This window comes from Marmota marmota, unplaced genomic scaffold (assembly GCF_001458135.2).
Source record: "Marmota marmota marmota unplaced genomic scaffold, marMar, whole genome shotgun sequence".
In the NCBI taxonomy this organism is placed as follows: domain Eukaryota; kingdom Metazoa; phylum Chordata; class Mammalia; order Rodentia; family Sciuridae; genus Marmota; species Marmota marmota.
This window is the reverse complement of record NW_026000081.1, coordinates 3381030-3397291: the sequence shown is the minus strand read 5'-3', so window position 1 is coordinate 3397291 and position 16262 is coordinate 3381030. Positions and strand designations below refer to the sequence as shown.

General features: G+C 45.7%; 1 protein-coding gene across 1 annotated transcript in view; it reads left to right on the top strand.

Moving 5' to 3' along the window:
* Positions 1–15680: 15680 nt before the first annotated feature.
* The window catches only part of Kcna2 (potassium voltage-gated channel subfamily A member 2), a 23694-nt gene continuing 23112 nt past the window's right edge, over positions 15681–16262 (top strand). The window contains exon 1 of the mRNA XM_048815144.1: positions 15681–15842. The gene's annotated coding sequence lies outside the window, so the exon portion shown is untranslated. The remainder of the gene's footprint in view (positions 15843–16262) is intronic.

Here is a 16262-nt window from a genome sequence, read left to right as displayed (position 1 = left end):
ATGAAGGCAGTACTAAGAGGAAAGTTTATTGCATTGAGTGCATTCATTAAAAGAATAAAAAGTCAACAAAAAAATGACCTTACACTACATCTCAAGTCCTAGAAAAAGAAGGACAGATCAACACCAAAATCAATACAAGATAGGAAATAATTAAACCAGAGCTGAAATTAATGAAATTGAAACAAAAGAAACAATTGAAAAAACTGACAAAACAAAAAGTTGGTTTTTGAAAAAATAAATAAATAAGTAAACCACTGGCCATGCTAACAAGTCTTCTGATCTTAGAATACAATATATCTCTTGATTTCTTAGGTCAATGGTTTGTAGTTTTCAGTGTATAGGTCTTTCATGTTCTTTGTTAGATTTGTCCCTAACTATTTCATATTTGAATGTTATTGTAAATGGTATTTTTAAAATTTTCAATGTCTAATTGTTGTTAGTATACAGAAACATGATTTTTGTACATTGCTCTAACATCTTGGTAAACTCACCTATAAATTGTAGTAACTTCTTTTGTAGATTCCATTGGTTTTTCTACATAGACAACCATGTCATTTGTGAATAGAAACAGTTTCACTTCTTAATTTCTAATCTGGATGTTGTTTATTTTTCTTATCTCATTGCACTGGCTACAATCTTGAATAAAAAGATTGAGAATGGACAACTTGTCTTCTTCTTGAAGTTAGGAGGAAAGCATGTGACCTTTTACCATTAAGTATAATGTTAGTTGCAGATGTTTCATGGATGTACTTTACCAGGTTTTAAAAAAATTCTCTTCTATTCCCAGTTTCCTGAGAGATTTGATCTAAACAAATATTAAAATTTTGACAAATGTATAAAGTATTGTATAAAGCATAAGAGTATTGGGTTGTTTATTTCTTCTTGTATGAACTTTGGTAGTTTGTATCTCTCTGGGAATTTATCCATTTCACCAAAATTGTCAAATTTGTTAGCATAAAGTTGTCCATTAAATTTTCCTTTATTATCCTTTTAATGCCTGCAAAATTGAGAGTAATGTCATCTCTCTCATTTCTGATATTGGTTATTTCTCTTTCCTGGATTGATACTTATCAAGTTGATCTTCTCAAAGAACCACTATTGATTTCATTGATTTACTTATTATTTTCTGTTCTAGTGATTTCCATCCTAATCTTTATTGTCTACTTTCTTCTGCTTATTTTGGATTTCATTTGCTCTCCTTTATCTAGTATAAGTTGGAAACTGTGATCATTGATTGTTCACTGATTGGAGATCTTTTTGAATATAAGCATATTATTCTAAAAATTTCCCCTTAATGTTCAAGGGCATCCCCCAAATTTCACTGCATTCAAGTCTTATTTTTTAATTTATATGTTTTGTATTTCTTAAAATCACTCAATTATAATCTGCTTCATCTTTGAAGGATATTTCACTGTATATAAACTTGCTTTTGACTTTTCTTTTTCTAGTGCTTTTAATATGTCATTCCACAGTCTTGGAACCTCCATTCTTCTCAGGAGAAGTCAGCTTTAAATCATACTATTGTTGGTTCACTTGTTTGTGGTGAGTCATTTTTCTCTTACTGCTTTAAAATTTTTCTCTTTGAATATTATATTATCTTTTTGTGTCTAGCCTGATTTGAATTTATTGAGGTTTTAAAATCTGTATGTTAATGTTTTTTTAATCAAATTTGAGAAATTTCCAGTCATTTTTAAAATATTTTTCTGACTCATTTTCTTTTCCATTTGAGACTTTTCATTATACATATTTTGGTACATTTTTAATTGTCCAAAAGATATTCTAAGCGTATATTCATTTTTTCCCACCTTTTTTCTATTGATTTACCCCCAAGTTTAACAACGCTTTTTTTTCTGATCCCTCAAAATTGCTGTCAAGCCTATCTAGTGAATTTTTCATTTCAGTTATTGTACTTTTCAGTTCTAGAATTTACACGCAGTTCTTTTTCAGAATTTCTATTTGTTTATTTTCATTCCTTATTGGTTGAGCCATGTAATCATATTTCCCCTTAACTAAACCTGCGTCAAGGGGCTGAGGTTGTGGCTCAGCAGTAGAGCACTTGCCTAGCATGTGCAAGGCCCTGGGTTCAATTCTTAGCACCACATAAAATAAATATAAATAAAATAAAGATATTGTGTTCAACTACAACTAAAAAAAAGTAAATATTAAAAAATAATAATAAAAATAAAATAAACGTGTCAATTCTTTAAACATGTTTACAAGTAGCTGCTTTGGATTTTTTTCTGCTAAATCTAATATCTGGAACCACCAAAAAGTTTCTGAAGTGCTTTTTTCACCCTGGGTATTGAACATACTTTCCTATTATTTTGCATAGCTTATCATTTGTTGAAAACTGGACATTTTTTAGATATTTGTAGCAACTCTAACCTCTAAGTTTTTTTTTTATTTTTTATTTTTTATTTTTTTTTAATTTTTATTGTTGGTTGTTCAAAACATTACATAGTTCTTGATATATCATATTTCACACTTTGATGCAAGTGGGTTATGAACTCCCATTTTTACCCCGTATACAGATTGCAGAAAAACCTCTGTTTTTCCTCTGAGGATTATTGTTGGTTTTTTGCTATTTGGGTTTGACTTTAGTTTTAGCTTTTGTGAGTTTTTCCAAATTTAATCTGTGGTTATGTCTTATCCTTGCAAGGTGCTGCTATTGCTGATGTCTCTGTTCAGTTTTGTTTTTGTTGTTTTTGTTTTTTTGTTCTGTTCTGTTTTGTTTTTTTCTTGTCATTAACTTTTTTAGCCTGGCTTTAAAGGGGTTACTCCTGTTTCTGCATAGCTTAGTGGTCAGCCCATGGTTGCTCAGAGGATGTCCTCAAGTGTTGCTTGAAGAAGTCAGTCTTCCAACCTCTACCTCTACCAATAAATCCAGGAGCAGGTTGGGGAGCATGTTGAAAGCTCAGGAAGGTTTATAAGTCAGCTTTCATTTCTATTAGATCTTCCCACGTGCATGAGCACAGCTTTACAATCTGCCAAAGATCTGTGGGAAAAAAAATATATCTATTCCCTTTGTGGCTTCCTTATTTCCAGATTCCTGGGAATTTCAGGATACTGTCCTGGTTGCTCACTACTATGAACAGCACCACAACTTCAGGCAAGCTGGCTGTGGACTTTCCCATTTGTTTTATATCAAGTTGATGCTTCTACTGAAAACCTGCTGGAGATGGGTCTTTTATTCTCCTCTCCACATCAAGGCCAACTCCTCTACAGTGAAGCAGCTGGTGGTCACCGCCAGCCATAGCTCTACTAAATCCAAGGATAGAGAGAAGCCAGCAGTCCTAACCAGCACACTTCAGGCTCTCAAGTTCTTATCAGAAGATTTCAGCAATTTGTCTTGAAAAAAGCTTGTCAAGGTGCTATTTGTATTTGCTGCCTAGAAATGATTTTTGACATATTTGTCTAGTCTTACATTATTTTTTAATATGAGGATTTTTCAGCCTTTCTGCACTGCCATAGCTAAAAATTCTACCCCTTATTCTTGTTTTTAACTGAGTTATAATCAGACTATATATACAATCTTATGCTCCAGAGACCCCTGGATTTTATTGAGCTAAATTGGTTTGCTATCTGAGAAGGTTACAGTTAAAATTGGCCTACTAATCCATTTTGTATGGAAACTTTTTAAAAATTAGCTAATCACCCAACAAAGAAGTGGGACTTAATGGCAAAGAGCAAGTCACACACCAAAGCTAATGTCTGTACCCAGGAATCCCCAGAGCTTCAGTATCTAAGGGGACAAGACCAAGGTGCTTTTGTGGTTTTCAAATTCCAAAACACCTAAGGCAAAGTCACACCCCACAGCAAAAGAGAATGTCAAATGGCTTTACTTTGGACTGAATTCTCACACTTCAATGAGAGAGTACAAACTCTCACTGGCCTGCAGCAATGTTGGCTTTTTATAAACATTCAGATGATTAACAGTGGATAGGCACCTTCATAATTACATAATAAAATCAGTCAATATGATCTGAAAACATAGAGCGCTTGGGAAGGTTGGGGGATATTTTAAAAGAAGGTTTCAGGCCACGTGCGGTGGGCACCCCTGAAATCCCAGTGATTCCAGAGGCTGAAGCAGGAGGATCACAAGTTCAAAGCCAGCCACAGCAACTTAGCAAGGCTCCAAGCAACTTAGTGAGACTCTGTCTCAAAATAAAAGGACTGGGTATGTAGCTCAGTAGTAAAACACCCCTGGGTTCTGTTCCCAATTACTGGGGCGGGGGGTGGGGGGGTGTCTGACTCCACACTTGTGCACACTCTCACACACACACACTCACTCACACATTCACACACATGCACACCTACTTACTAGGAGCTACCTGTTAGTTAGACCATCAGTTCACTGCCAGTGCCTTGCCCCACCCTCTGGCCTTGTGCTAAGGGAAGGCCCCTGTTCTCAGACACACAGTGTTGCCTCTGAGAAGAGGTAATGGGAGAGACATTTCCCATGCCTGGGAGGCAGGGTTTGTTGACCATGGTGGGGCTGTCACAGTGGGCCAAAACCCAGCAACAGGACTGGGAAGGGGCAGGAATACTGAGCAGTGAATTCCTAGGAACCATGGTTGCTGGACACACCAGGAGCATCTAAGGTGACCTCTAAGACACTGACCAACACTGAGGACTTCCAAGCCTGGCCTGCCTGCACAAGGTTCTCAGAAGGAGGGAGGATCTGGAAGGAGAGATGGGGGTGTGTGAAGGCAGGAGTGTGGTAAAGATATGAAATTTGGCCTGTGGACCAAGTTTGATAGGACCCTCCTGACCCTCCGTAGGCCTCAAGTTAGTGCCTAATCTCCCCCCATTCACCCACCCACTCTTCTCCCTCTCCTCTCCTTAAGTCACTCAGCCCTCAGGAAGTAGGCACTTTCGCTGACAGCCGTTTGCTTTTAGGACCCAGGTACATAAAGCCATGGCCCCTGGATTCTGTCCTAGTCACGTGGCAACTGCTCAGGGAAGGCTCCAAGGGGTTTGCCAGGCAGAAGATGTATGCTACTTAACCTCACTGAAGTTTCCAGATTCTGTATTTTTAGACTAGGAAGGGAGGGTGTTGTAAGAGATGTGACCTCAGGTGACCAGAGGTGCTGGGGCTTGGAGCTTGACAAATAGGTGGGAAAACGCATTTTTAAACTCTCAAAATCTCACCTGCCCTTCTTTTTTTTTGACAGTCAGCCCCCAGGATCTGGTTTGGGAGGTATGCGGGGAGCCAAGTGCTGCTGGTGCAGAAACCATGGACTGTGTCTCTGGGTCCCCACCTTCCCGGTGCTGCGTGGGTGGAGGACCGCCAGCCCTCCCAGGTTGCTGCAGCCGCAGCCTGAGCCGCAGAGTGCGGGCGCCACCGCGTGCGGCTCCCTCTGGTGGCCAATGGCCGCGCATGCATCTGGCCTTGGGAGAGCTCACAAGCCAGGATATGATTACCTTCTGGTTGTCAAGCGCTTCCTGTGTGTAAGGCACAGGGTTAAGGCAGGTCTCCCTTATGTGTCCGGCTTCTTGGAAGTAATGTTCAGAGACCATAAAGGAAGGGAGGGAGTCTTGAGAGTGTTTGGGTAGAGTCTCCCAGGTGTGGGGACAGGCGACACATAAGCTGTTGGCGACACCTCTGCTGGGATTGGGGACCAGCAAGGAGGGAGTTGATCCAGGCCAAGTGAACATGAGGAGGATGGTTGGAAATGAGGTCAGAAAGGTATCCAGGGACAGATGGTAGAGAGCCTTCTAGGCCACAGAAGGATTTTTGCTGTAGTTCTGAGGGCGTAAACAGGCATTGAATTTTGAGCAAAGATGTAACACGACCTGATTTTTTTTCCCCTAATGGTTCTGGCTTCAGGAGGCATGGGTAGGAGAAAGGAGGCCTGGGAGGAGCTCAGGCAAGGACAAATGTTGATACCAGACCTGGTGCAGGGGAGCGGGCAGGGCGTGGCAGCTCCTGGTGTTTGCTTGTGTTGGGGAAGGAAACCGCAATTTGATTTTGGACATGCCAACCTTGAGCTGCCTATTAGGCTCCAAGTACTGGGTTATGTACACCTGAGCAGGGCCATCTCTTCCCCGTCCCCCACATGCCTACCTGTGTTTCTCTCATGACTTTTCTGATCTTCTTTCATCTTAGGGCCAAAGCTTCCCCAGCCTACCTCCAAAGGAAATCCCACCCGAGGCAATTCCAAAAAGAAAGCATGGAGGGAATTGGTGATTTCCCAGGGCCACAGGCCAGGTAATTGGCAAAATGGGAGGAAATCAGGATTCCAGGCTCCTAGGACTCTCCAGGGAGGAATTAGAAGAAGAGGAAAAGTCTTTTCCTACCAGTTGACAGGATGCTGTCCATGGCCTTGGGACTGTCCTACTAGGAAGTCCCATGAAAGGAGGTGGAACCCTACTTGTGTAGGGAACAGAGTGAGTCTTGAGTCCTTCCTGGGTCCCACCAGCTGCCCAGCAAGGAACCAGGCTCCTAAGGCATCTCAGTGCCCAGCACTTGACCACCCACAGGCCCATCTCTCTACCAGTCAGTGTTTTCTTAAGGGCAGGAGGCCACCTTGTCTCTCTCCTCCCTGTAGCCTCTGCCTGCTCAGGAGTCTTTCCGCTTCCCAATCTGGCTCAACATGCCCCCAGCTTCCCCTCCCTAGGGCCCACATCTGGATGTACATCCTTATCTTTAGACCACTGTTCTCTCTGCCAAAGAATGAGAAGGACAAGCTACTTTGGATAAAGTTCAATGAAGCTTTGTCACTTTTTTAAGTATTATTTTTAACTCTACAGATGCTGCTAGTACTTTTTTTTAATCCCAACCTGAAGTCAAAGTCCTGATCCTGATGTAGTATAAACATTAGCCCTGAGTAGGGAGACAGGGATGTCCAGCCCTGTCACATGCCACTGTGCTGCAAAAGCAGGGAGGGGCACACCCCTCTCCCTTTCTCTCCTTGGTGAATGCTCTAAAGAATTCTGTCCTGCACCCTCCTGCCTTCTCCCTCCATCGACACTGACGTCCTGGAGGATCTCACTCTTCTCTATGGTTTCAAATACTTGTCCATAATGATGGCTCTCACATCTCCATCCCCAGCCCCCAGCCTTTCTCCTGAGCATCAGGCCACCATCACCGTCTGCCTGGTCACAATGGACAGGACTGTTATAGTGGCCCCACAAACTTTATGTCTGCCAGAACTGCTCCACCATGTGAGTGCCATCCCCCAACACAAACATGAGCATACACACAAAGGCACACACACACACACACACAGGCACACATGTACACACCACCCTTCTGACTCCTTCAGTTGGCAAAAGGACTCCCCACTTGCTCTCTTCTCACTGACCGCTGAACTGTACCGACATCCTCCCACTCTCTTCCTGACGACGCTTTTCTCTTTACCACCATCATCGCTGCCCCATCCTTTCCACCCTTCATTTATGAACAAATGGCCTGAGTTCAGACCCTTGACATCTCTCACCAGGTGAAGCAGCCACCTTCTTACTAGTTTCCTGCCTATATCCATTCATTGCACTATATTTTCATTACAAATTTTATTACTAATTACATTTCCTAAATTATCTTTCTAAAACACAGATTGGATCCTGTCACTCTCCTACTGAAAATCTTCAGTGGTTCCCCATTGACTACAGGACAAAATAAGTCAAAATTCCTCATTATGACTCTCAAGGCCTTCTTGGTCTTCCCCCCAAAGACCTCTCCTGCCTCACCCTGTCCCTCCACGCTATCTTCTCCACTCCTACAGGTTCAGTGTTCCTGAGCCAGAGGAGGCTACTTCTGTGCTCGGTACCTGTTGTCCCCTTGCCTTGGAATTCACTCATTCACTTAAGCATTTATTTTGCAAGTATAAAGTGAGTACCCAGAGAGTCCCAGGCATTGGCGATACAGGGCACAGCAAAATCCTCCAACTCTCTCCTCCTGGAATTTGTGGTTCAGTGGTAGGGGAATAAGACAATAAAATACACAACAAATTGGCAGGTAAATGTACATAATATGAATAGGAATGCAGTATGATAAGGTACAGAGTAGTGAGCACATTTGAGATAGTTTGTTCTGGAGAGCCTTTCTGCAAACAGTGAATGAATGAACGAATGGTGAAGCACTCAAAATGACCAAGCACTCACATCAACATCCCCTCGGACATTCTGCTCCCCATTAACACTCTCAAATGCCCATCCTTTGCGAAGACTTTCCTTTTCATGTGTACTTTTATATTCTATTCCCCAATTTAAGTCAGTTTTCTCTGCTTTGGGTTAGAGTAAATTTTGGGCAACTTGACTTTCCTATCCAAATCTACAAATTCAACCAATATTTGTGAGCCCTGCCTATGTAGTACGTTCGGTATGCCCCATAGAGCTGGGATCAATGCGTGGCTTAGTGCACAGGACAGACCGTGGCTGCTTACTAGCCATGTGGCAACCTGCTGACTAACTATGAGGCCATAGGCAAGTAACTTGACCCCACGATGTACCTTTATTTGTCCAATGAGAAGGACATGCCAATCTTGAGCTGCCTATTAGGCTCCAAGTACTGGGTTATGTACACCTGAGCAGGGCCATCTCTCCCCTCCCCACACACCCCTATGCCTACCTATGTTTCTCTCATGATTTTCCTGATCTTCTTTCATCTTAGGGCCAAAGCTTCCCCAGTCTACCTCCAAAGGAAATCCCACCCAAGGCAATTCCAAAAAGAAAGAATGGAGGGAGTTGGTGATTTCCCAAGGCCACAGGCCTTTTATGTTATGTATTACCCACCTCACCTAGGGCTGGAGAGAGGAATTTCATTTAGACCCTTGTCCCCAGGCTCTTAGGCACTATGCCACCACTCTATGACCTAACTCTGGGGTCCTGCCTTTCATAGAGACCCAACCTCTGTTTATTTCCTAAAAGCTCACAGATCTTAAAAAGGGTGCAGCTGGAGGGGAAAGGAAGTGGTGTGCAATCCACTGTGAAATTGCTCCACTGTCTGACCTTCAGCCCATGCCACCGTTGCCCCAGTGACCCCATTATGCTGCCCCAACAATCATGACCTTGACCATGACCCTGACCTTCCCAAGAGGGAAGGTTGGATGATGATGCTGAGTGCTCAGCCATCATCATCCCAGAAATCAAAGCCTGGGGATGGGACTGCAGACACTCCTGCCTCTTCAGGGAGACTTGGGGATCTGTGAATTGGTGAAGCCCTGGCCAAGAGGTCAGAGAAGAGAAGAAGCCCTTTGGAGAATGCAAGACTTAAATCTTGGTTCTGACTAGGCCCAGAAACCATGAGGAACCCTTCCCCCTGTCCTAAAGGCGGGAAGAAATTCAGTTTTCTCTTTTTCTGCATTGATATGACAATGCTTTCCCCTTCTGTCATCTCCATTGCTGCTTCCTTTTGGCGCTTCCCTGCACCTCTCCCACATGGCCACTGGGTGGCAGTGTGGGATGATGCTGGAATTTCAGGTGCACAGCAGGCAGTGAGTGCCAAGAGTAGGGGAGAGCTTGAGGCTCTCCATCAGGTGCCTTCTGACCGCATCCCTCCTCCTAGCTGTCCCTCTTGTTCCCAGGCTCTCTCCCACTCCTAGATCATCTTCAATCCACTTTTCTAGGTGTACCTTGGCTCTGCAACACCGGAAGGTTGCCAAGATGTCTCAGCCTGCTTCTCCATTCTCTACCTTTTCCCTGTCCCTGCTTCAAAGATAGGTCAGAGAGGCTGAGTCTCCCCGAGAACCCTAGATCCACGTTCCCCAGACAAGACCTGCTGCCTCCTTCCACTCAGCAAGCACTTGTTATCTGATAACACCTCTATCCTGTCTTTCATATGGCCCCCACTACCCTCTTCACATTATGGGGAGGGCATTCCCAAGCTCTGAGTGGCGATCAGGCCCTGTCCTTAGAGTCTCCTTTGGCAGAGGGTCTTACTCCACTAAATGTAAAGCCAGTTGCTATCTTCTTGCCTTACCCCACCCCTTTCTTCAGCTCAGGCCTGTTTCCTCCCTGCGGGGCCTCAGAACTGAAGCTCCCCTGAGCTCCCTTAGCACAACCCTTGGTAGAACTCAGGAGAACATCATTAAGATGCGCTGAGCATTAGGTTTGCACTGTTTTGAATTTTTACAACACTCATTTTCAAAGTGATCCGGCATCTCCAAAAATCCTTCCTCCCACTAAGAAAAAAAAAAAAAAAACAGGCTGCGAGCTGCGATGGAGAATTGCTAATGTGGGGCTCATAGAGGCCTCAAATCCCGGCTCTGCCTATTGCTAGAACCATGTGACCTTGAGCAGGTCACACAACCTCTCTCAGTCTCAATTTCTTTAAGGAGAACAGTTACAGTAGAGAGAAAAAAAAGGATGCTAATGGAGATTAAGTGAGGTATGCCCATTGAAAGTTTGGGGCTCCCCACTAGGAGAGCAAGTGAAGTTAAAGAACTAATCATAGAGCAAGACAAGGTCAGATAACATCACGTAGCCCAGGTTTCCTATTTTACAGATCAGGAAAATGAGGCCCAAAGAGGGGAAGTGACTTACCCAAGGTCACACACCTCACAGTCCCCTAGGTAGTAGCAGAGTTGGGGTTGACCCTGCGGCAACTCAAGTATTCTTCAGAAGCAGGAGCCTTCCAGAGACATCACGTCTAGGGGCTACATGGCAAGGGGAGATGGTTACACTGTGGAGCAGAGTTCGGGCATTTGCTGGAGTCTGCCATGACAGCTGTTCTGTGCCTGGCTTGGACCAGACCTGAGGATGCAAATCCAGAAGAGTTGGCCTTGCCCTTGGGGTGCTCCCCACTAGTAGAAGACAGCATGGGATTGAGAAGGGCCCCAAGAGACTTGGTGTGGTGAGTCTGGGTCCCAGGCATAGAATAAGTGGATGGAAACCAGAAAAAGGCCCAGAAAGATTGCCTAGAAGATGCGCCTTGAGCTGAGTGTCAGAAGTCAGTGGGCAATGGGGAGGAGGAGAACAGAGCATTCCACTGAAGCCAAAGCCGAAAGACCTGGAAGCTCAGGGGGGGTTGCCGGTTTGTTTGTTTTTGTGGTGGTGGTTGTTGTTGACTGAAGATGTAATTTATTGATTTTTAATAAACATCTGTATGGAATTCTACAGTATGAATATGCATGAGTTCAGGTTTCTTGAGCTCTTCCGGCAGGTCACTGGGATCAGCATCCTGTGCACATTATCTTTTCGTCCTCAGAGCAGGAGTTTGGCAAGATGATTCCCATTTGAAAGTTTAGAACCTGAGGCTCAGAGAGGAAATAGCCCCCTCTGAGAAGATGATGAGCGGAAGAGGCAGGAATCCACCCCAGGCCTCTCTCACTTCAAGTTTTAGCCTCATCTGCCAGGTTGAAGCCTGTTAGAGCTCTCAAGGCCGTTCAGTGTAGACCAGTATAAACTTCTAGAGTGGGGACCAGGGGAGGGCAGGGGACAATCAGACCACAAGAGGCTTTGTTTATTTTTTAGGAAATGTAGTTTGATCCCAGCAATAGGAGCCAAAGAGGAGTAAAGGGGAGGACATGATCTAATTTGCATTTTAGAAAGATTGCTGTAGCAACGGGGGGAGAAGAGGCCAGAGAGGAGCTAATTTGAAGGCAGGCTATAGTAAAGGCCACGGCCAGGCCGCAAGGGCCCAGATCAAGCCTGCTGGTAGCTTCTATGGAGCAGCAGAAGAGGGAGAGGAAATCAGAGAGCACCATGCAGAGACCAAGTGGTTGGCTAGATGTGCAGGGTATCGAGGTGGAGGAGGAAGATGAGAGAGAACTCCTGGGGCTGTGGTTTGGGCAGCTGGGAGGATGGTAGTGTCTCTCACAGCACAAGGAAGTAGGGCCGAAGAGATTCCTGTGCAGGAGACAGAGGACCCAGGCAGCCAGCTGGCCATGGAAAGGGCTGGGAAACAGCCGAGCTGCCTGGAACAGGTCAGGAGACATTCGCTCTGGACTTTGTCCTGCCTCAGTCCGATGGACACGAGATGGGGCGGTTACCACTGTGAGCAACTGGGAGTCCATATTGACGGGAGCCATTCGGGGGCTATTGTCCAACCTGAACCCTCTGGTTAGGGTCTGAAGGCCAGAACCTATAGAGTTGCCTTCCCCAACCTCCTGCCACCCTGGCAGCTCATGTGGGCCACCCCAGCCTCAGAACGAACCTTGAATCAGAAAAGCCAGGAGACAGTGACTTGTTCAGGCATCACTCTCCACAGGCAGCTGAAGTCACAGGTGGCCCGAGGGGAGGTGACTGGAACACAGAAGGCATCTGCCACAACAGCTCATCGCAAAACACCCGACTTCTGTTCCCAGTGGAGAAGACGGTGGCAAAGCTCGGAGAACAGTGCCACCAGGGGCTGGCCTTAGTGTTCAGATAGCCAGGGCCCTGCTTCAGGTGCTCGGCCTTCCAGCCACAAAGTAAAAATGTACCGATGAGGAAATGATCAGAGAGTTCAAACACGGCAGGCCTGGGATCAGGCCCTAGACCTGCCGGAACCCACTGCTCTCTGACTGCTGTGCTATTTATTAGCCCAGGCAAGAGCCTGGGGGTCAGTGTAGAAGGAGGGAACCCAACTGTGGGACAATAGACAACAGAGGGACTGACCCAGAGCAGCAGTCCAAGTGTGCAGAAGGGCCTGCCCTCTTCAGCCATCCCTCAACAGACTCTTGTATTTGGCCAGTATTTCCAGGAGTGGAATGAGTGAGTAGCCGACTCAGGACCGGAGCCAAGGGTCAGGTTCCACACCAGAGCCCCTGGAGGCAGCAGGAGTTAATCTAGAAAGCTTCCTGCAGGAGGCCAACCTGGACATCTGAGTTAAGTAGCAGATTTCTGAGGTCAGTGAGGAGCCAGAATGGTGCCCATTCCACGTCCAAGAGAAGTGCTCCAATGTCAGGAGCAATGCACACTGGCAGGGTCTGACCACCACAGTAGCAACTGACAAGGTGGTCTTCCCAGCGTTTGGCTCACACCTCCTGGGGTTTTTGCTTCTTCAGGCATATGTATGTGCATTATTATCCTCTTTGATCCTAACAAATGAGATTTGAAATAATGTAGCAATGAATTTTAGTTTCCATCCTTTTTTCCTTCTTTGCACCTTATGAGCAAGGGGTGTGGGTGGAAAGAATGTAATCCTTTCTAATTCACAAGTGAACTGCTGCATAGAGAGGTCTAGTGAATATCCTTGGGTCACACAGCTCAGCATGCTAAAACTAAAACACAGCACACAATCCTAATCAGATGGCTGTGCCTTGTACTTCCCTTTCATCTGGATAAGTGGTACTAAGCCCAGGGCTTACAAATTTGAGAAGCACTGAAAGAGCTACTCTGGGAACCAGTCCAGAGCAGACTTTGGGGCCAGAATCTTGCACGGCTACCTTGAGTCCCTGAGTTAATGTGTAAACAGCTTAAGTACCAACACCAGTACTACCCCCCTTCTAAAACAGGCCTCCTGATAAGCTGGACTCTCTTCAGTAGATCCACGTAGATGTGCCCTGGGAGTCTTTGAGATCTTCTGGACTGAATTCATGTTCCGGGGACCAGGAATTTAGCCAGAGGCCTGACACTCAACTAGAATGGCATGGTGACTTGCAGTGTCACACAATCTTAAATTTGGTCCCAACCTCACCATTTAGCAGCTAATTGTGAGTGCATGTGTGTACACACACACACACCATCATAACCTATTATTTTTTTCCATATTTTTTTTTTTTTTTTAACATTTATTTTTTTTTAATTCTCCGCGGACACAACATCTTTGTATGTGGTGCTGAGGATCGAACCCGGGCCACACGCATGCCAGGCGAGCGTGCTACCGCTTGAGCCACATCCCCAGCCCTTTTTCCATATTTTTGTTGGTGCATTGTAATTGTACATAATGGTAGGACTCACTGTTCCATGTTCATACATGCACACAATCAATATCACTCCCCAGTATATCCCTTTCCCTCCCCTGTTCACTCCACTGGCTCCCTTTCCTCTACTCTGCTGACCTCCCTTAGGTCTTCATGCCAGTCCTCCCCAACTTCCTTTTCCTTTTTCCTCTCTCGCTTCCATATATGAGAGAAAACATATGACCCTTGACTTTCTGAGATAAGCTCTTCTTTTAAATAACTGCCCACCACTCACTGCAGTGGGCACCACAGCCCTTCCCTCCACTGAAGGAAACCTTCCCCAAGCAGGAAACCAAACCAAAGGGGAAGGGAGGGGTTTTTTGGTTTTTGGTTTTTGGTTTTTTTTTTTTTTTGGGGGGGGGGGTCTCCCTGCCCTAGGGAAAAGATCAAGTGACTCTATTTTTTAAAGCCAAAAATAGGAAATGGTGACCTCTATAGGATTGGAAAGGTAGTGCAGGGATTGAACACCTGCTAGCTTAGCCCACCAATGAAGCCAGCTGACTGTCCACTCCTTATAATTAGTTTAATCCTTAAAAGCTACCTTGTGAAGTAGCTTTGCTCTCTCATTGGACAGATGAGGAAGCTGAAGCTCAGAGAGTTTCAATAACTTGCTCAAGTTCTCATAGCTAGCAAGTGTCAATGCTGAGCAGGGGCTTACCATTTCACTGCCATTTTTTTGTGCTGCCATAGAAAGAAACTGGAAGAGGTACCTTTAAGGGAAGGAGCCTGAAATGCTCCTAAACAACTGTTATTGTGGTCCTTTTCTTCCCCTCCTTATTCCCCACCCCCCTCCCATCACTCCTTTTCCTTTTCCTTCTTCTTCTGTTAACTTCTTTTTCATTGTCATTCACACTTAGGTCAGACTTAGAAGGGAAAGAGAGGATAACGTCCCCCTAAGGCTAGTTAGGAGGTAGTAACAGGGGCCAAAATAAGATGCCAAAGAAAGAGATGAAAATACCTGATTCAAGTCTTAAGAGTCTAGACTTATTGGCCTTGGACAGGTTACATCCCCTCTCTCTGGCTCAGTTTCCTCTCCTATGAAATGGTAATGATGTAGACACCATGTCATAGAGTCATGAGGATTCAGTGTTGCGCTAGGTTAGAGGTGCTTACCATATGGTCACCACATGTCAAAAATTAGAACGATTATCAATTCTCCCTCATAGGCTTTTCTCTGTCCACATCTTCCGTTTTAACAAGGGCAAAGAAAATATATAGGCATGATCAGATGTATAAAACGATTGTAGTTTAATGGAGATGAGAACCCAGAGTGGCAAGGAGAAAGAGCCCCTCAGCGCTGGTCAGGAGAGGTTTCCAGGAGTGCAACTCTAGGTAGAACCTCAGTCTAAATCTCATAGACTACCTAGGTGAAACGCCAGAATCCCACTTAGCCTGACATTATAGGTTCTCAGAGCTTCCATCATGGGGTGCAGGAAATTCTGTGAGCAGGGAGGAGCCAGCAGGAGTCTTCTCCATATTAAAGCCCCTCTGTACCCAGAGTTCTGTGTCTACTGTGGTCTTATCTCCAGGAAACTTTGTTTGGTACACCTGCCTGCATGATTCTTATAGGGATCTAGAGAACAGAACTAGCAAAGGCTTGAGGCTTTCATATGGCTTCCAAAAGCAACCTGGACCTCCTGGTATCCCACATCTAAACAAAGAGCGGACTGGGCTCCTTATGCACATTCTCCTAAAAGTAAAGGACTTCCCCCTATGCTGCGCTCCGGAATCCTCGGAGCTGCACCCCCAAGTTCAGAACCCCATTGACCAGCTAGTTTTGCCAGATCTGCGAAAAGGTCCAGTAGCTGGCCCTTCCCAAGGGCAACTGCGTGTTCCCCAGTCTTTCTTGGCCAAGGTCCTGCGGGGAAGGAGTTGGAGAAGCAAGATAGCCAGCCCTGCAGTGATCCCTATTCCTGCGGCTCCTCCCGGTTGGGGCAAACACAGCAGCGAGTTTCTGCCACACTGCAGCCCGGCCCGCACCTGCTGCATTCCCCTGAGAAGCCAAATCTTCGCTGGGTAAGAGCAAGATGGGACGCAGAGCTGGGAAAGGGGGGACACGGGAGGAAGAGGACAAGGAGGGGGTCTAGGGTCTGCAGATGCTCTCTGGCAGCAGCGTGGTAATAATAGCAACACGTCTCCCGCAGGGCTGGATCCCGCTTCGGGCCTGGGATAGCTGCTATTGATTGTTTCCTCTTTGCCTACTTCATTATGTTGGCAAGAGCCTCTCCTGAGCACTCCTCAGCTTGTGCCCCTTCCATCTCTCTGGGCCCCGGCAACACTCAACTGAGTTCTGCAACGGGGTTCTGGTTAGTAAGTTGGGCTACACCAAAGAATGGGGTGTTTTCCTGGTGGGGTGGGGGTCGAGGCCAGGGGATTCAACTGGACGGCCAGCGAGCTGGTGGGGGCGAGCAGTGCGCCTGCTGGCTCTGGCCCCCA